Source organism: Solanum dulcamara, chromosome 8 (assembly GCF_947179165.1).
Source record: "Solanum dulcamara chromosome 8, daSolDulc1.2, whole genome shotgun sequence".
Lineage (NCBI taxonomy): Eukaryota > Viridiplantae > Streptophyta > Magnoliopsida > Solanales > Solanaceae > Solanum > Solanum dulcamara.
In genome coordinates this window covers 46,901,304-46,906,193 of record NC_077244.1, presented here as the reverse complement: position 1 = coordinate 46,906,193, position 4,890 = coordinate 46,901,304, and positions in this window count along the sequence as shown.

Sequence of the window (4,890 nt, the reverse complement as noted above, 5' to 3'; positions counted from 1 at the left end):
TTCCGACACTTATGTAGGATCAGGTGTCACATTCTGATACATATATAATATCGGGTGTCATATTTCGACATATATATTGAATCGGGTGTCATATTCCATCATATATATAGGTTGGTATAGGTTTAATAAGAGAACCAATGTATGACTATCATCTGTGAATTGATTTTGATTATATACGTGATAATAGAGAAACTGACCTAATATAATTGAGCATGCGTACCTTGTGCAATAATTGATATAAAAGGAACAAAGGTCCAAGTGTTACCATATTAACTGTTGTATCTGAGAGTTACATTGTGAAACTGTATATTTCTCAGAAATGGTAAATTGATAATGTGTTCAAGTATATGCCCGTTCGAATTATATTATGATTGCCAGACTTATATGCATTTTAGGCATGAGGTCGTGGGTAAATAAGTAGAGAACAATCAATGCATTGTAAGTGAAATTATTGACATAAAGTCAGGCATTGATAATGTCCAATAGGCACATGTGTTAAAGGGGTGATTTGAAGAGAATTCAGAGCTTCTGCCTCCGGACAGGCCGCTTTGGCGGGGGAAATCCCTCTATGGCAAGGCCGTCAAAGAGGGATAGTCTCGGCATAGCGGACTAGTACAGTTCTAAGGTAAGTCTTAGTTCACTTAAATATTTACCTCTTCCAAGTGAGATGTTAATCATTCTAGGATCAGGTATTGGTATGAAAGTGAAAGTTAATAGACTTGTTAGATAGAGTCAGTAGTAGCCCGTAGTTTAGAAACTCCTCTACATGATAGAAGGGTTAGGCCTTGATTTGTATTAGAATTGACAGTGGACCAACTAGAAGGGATAAGAGTTAGGCTGGAGCAAATTTAATGAGGTTATCGAGAATAGTAAAAGCTGTGCATAAAGGTTTGGCGGTGTATTTCTTAAGAGCATGTTTCTTCTTGTTGATTTCTTTATATTATGCGGTGGGTATCGGGTTGACCAATGATGCTTACCAACATGTGTTGTTTGTATTGATTCACTCTTGCTATTCCCCTTGGCATAGTTTAGTTGCAGAGTCAGTGATATTTCTTAGGTGAAGACGAAGATGATTCTCCAATAGCTTCTACTCTTTCCTCCTTATAGTAGGAGCTGTGTCATTACTTTATTATATATTATATCTTTAGAAGCTCTTATACCTGTTTAGACTAGTATCCTTGGGATTGTTAGATTATTCTTTATAATAAACCATTGGAGTTTTTAAGTTGATATAAAGTGATTTCATAACTCTTTTGGTCATATTATTGGTATTTTATTAAGCTTCTGCATGTTCTTTTGTTCAGGGGGTTGAGGGTTATCCTACATAGGTGTTAGAGTAGGTGCCCGCACGGCCAGGAGGGTTGGGTCATGAAAGGCTCATCACTAATTATTTTTCCTTCAGGGATTTCGAAAAAATTAGCTACATTCAGATGCATGGGCTCAACATTATCTTCTGAGATAAATTTTCTTTTGCATTATTATCCACCCTATGTATAGGTTCAGCATTATCTTCAGAGATAAAGTTTTCTTCTGAATTATTATCACCAATCTTTCAAGAATGCCTGATAGAGTTGAACCAGATGCTTTAAGGATCGACAAGTACGTGACCAATATCTTATTCCTCCACATCTATGACATACACTTTCTGAATTGTTTTTGAACAACTTCTTATTTTTCACCCTTCTTTTTATACTACTGGTCATTTTTTTGTGCAAGCCAACCATCATTATAATTTCTTTTACGACAATGATTGGGGCCACGATCTCCTTCTCGCTAGTGATAGTTTGCTTGATTCACTTCAGAGAGTAGCATAGAACCAACGGGCGGACTTTTATTAATATTCATTAATAAGTTATTATGTTGTTCAGCAATAAGAAGATGTGTAACATCCCTCAAAAATACCCACACAATACCTTAAGAATGCCTTGGAAATAGGACGCTCATGTAAGGTATTATCCTTAGTCTTTTTGGAAAATTTGAGTTTGAAATATTGATCAGGGAGTCAAAACCTGCGGGAAAATGGTCTCGGTGGATTTTTAGGAACTTAGAACGGAAGAAGTATTTCAAAGAAATCACAAAATAGTGTGGTCCGCAATAGGACCGCGTCGCGGACCTGGGAAGTAGTTCTGGCCGAGTTGATCGTAACAGGTCTGCATCGCGGACCTAGGAAGGTCTTCCGGCCGAATTGAGTTTTTTTAAAGGGCGTTTTAGACTTTTCTTAAGTTATTAGTTAATGAACCTAGACTTTTTAGGACCTAATTTAACTCTATAAATTAACCTAAACTTCTAATTTTATTCATTATTCTACAATTCATCTATCAAATAGTTCTCTCTCTAAAAAAGGCTCTCAAGGATTTCCATGGAAGACTTCAAGCAAATTCACTCAATTTCTCCATCAAAATTCTCAAGTTCTTCCAAATTAATTGGTGTTCTCACTCAAGGTATATGGGTATTGATTCATGGACCCTTTCATTCATGAAGCCCAATCAATTTCTCAAGGTTTTCTATCAAATTAAAGTATGGTATTTTATGAGTTTTGTGATCTCTATCCCAATTGCATGAATTTTGAATTAAAATATGGTCATGAGTCTATTTTGATATAAATTGATGGTTATTAAATTAAATTGAAGAGTTTTTTCATAAATTCTCCTATTTTGATTTTTAGGGTTCATGATGTAAATTATGAGTATTTTGATTTATACTTCTAAAGGATATTATCTATATGAATTATGTATGGACTGATATAAAGTTTCTGATCATGCATATTTTCAAGTAAATTTCATGATTTTCAAGTCAATTGATCATGCATTCATGTCATACCCTATTTTTAAGTTCAAGCTATGGTCATGAATTTTCAAAGTATGAATTATGACTATGTGTTTTCATGATGATCATGAATTATAAGTATGTTTCAAGGTATGAATTTCATGCAAGTTATGAAGTAAGGTGACTTAGGATCCTATGTGGTGACCTAAGGCCTAACGATATGAATTATGCAAAAATGATTATAATGATGAAAGGACAATTCTCACATTACAAGTATGTTATGAGAATGAGCTACTCTATGATTTCAAGCCTATGATCATGACTATGATATATGATATTATAATCTTATATTATGTATGTATTCCATGGGATTTGACTTAGCACCGAGTGGACTTGAGGTGGGGGCCCTACCAAAAGCCTTAGTAGTAGCCTCATGTCCCATAAACTGCGTGCCACCATAGGTTGCCTTTATGGCCTAGCTAGTGGGTCCACTAATAGCACATGTTCATGATTAGGAGTCTACCTTGGCAATGTAGACTCCTCCTTCTCGCATGGTCTTATTGTTGGTTATGGTTCCTATCCCACATATGTATGATTTCTTAAGTATGCTATGACTTGAATTTATGTTTTTAAATGCTTTGGTCAATATGATTTTCTCATGACTTTACGTATTCCAACTTATCATGTGTTTTACTTGACCTTTGCATTCCATGATTTACGTTGCATGTCACGCCCTCATACTTAGTACATTCCAACGTACTAATGCATACTTTTTGCCTACATTGTCTCATAATGTAGGGATTGAGGTTGAAGATCCTAATCGTCCACGTAACTAGTAGGCGTTCCTATCTGAAGGTGTTGTTGTGAGTCCTCATTGATCGGGGACTAGTTTCAAGTTACTTACTATTTTTTTGTCAAAACACTTTTGCTTATGTTGTGTATTGATGGTGAGTTAAGGAAATGTCTTAGCCCCCGGCCATACTCATATTTAGAGGCATCTCGTTGGACATATGTTTGAGTCTATGATGTCATAAGACATTTTCAGATTTATATTCTTATTTTAGACTCTCTTATGATATTTCCACTTTTATATTTCACCTTATGTATGCTTATGATATATATAAGAGGCTTGGTTGGAGCCCTTTGGGATTTCGATCGCCGTGTTATGACTAGGACCTAGGTTGAGTCGTGACAAACTTGGTATTAGAGCATAATGTTTTCCAAGTGTCCAATATGCCGCGTCAAGTAGAGTCTTATTCATGGGTGTAAAATGCGCCACACTTATGAGTAAGAGGCTATGAGGCATTTTAGGAATTCTCACCTCTTTCATGATTCATGTCGTGTTATAGAATTTACGTTAAGACTTCTTTTCCCTAATAGTCTTTCTTTGAGATTTTCATAAAAATGGCTCCAAGAAGACCACCATTTCTAAGGGGAGAGAATGTTAATGAAGCCCCAGCTCCCTCAGCTCCTCAAGACAATGGTCCTCTACCGGACCAAGTGACTAATACGGAGTTTTGAACCGCTATCACTATGCTAGCCAGAGTGGTGACCAACCAAGGTGTCGTGGCTCCTTCTAATGTTCATACTCCAGCCTCAAGAGTAAGGGACTTTGCACGAATGAATCCTCTGGGGTTTCATGGCTCAAAAGTTGATGAGGATCCTCAAGAGTTCATTGATGAGGTCTACAAGATAGTGAGTATTCTGGGGGTGACTTTCGAAGAAAAATCATAGTTGGCGGCTTACCAACTCAAAGGTATTTCCCAACTATAGACACTCAATAGAAGTTGGAGAGGATGGATGAAGGTCCTGTCAAATGGGAAGCTTTTAAACTTGCTTTCCTTGATCATTTTTTTCCTCTTGAGTTAAGGGAGGCTAAAGTGTTAGAGTTCATAAATCTTCGACAAGGCAATATGGGAATGAGGGACTATGCCCTCAAGTTTACTAAGTTATCCAAGTATGCTCCTTCAATGGTTGCCAATCCACGTGCCCGAATGAGTAAATTCATATCGGGGGTGACCGACTTGGTTGCCAAGGAATGTCGCACTACTATGCTTGTTAAGGAGATGGACATATCTTGGCTCATGACTTTTGCCGAACAAATTGATGGAGAAAAGCTAGAGG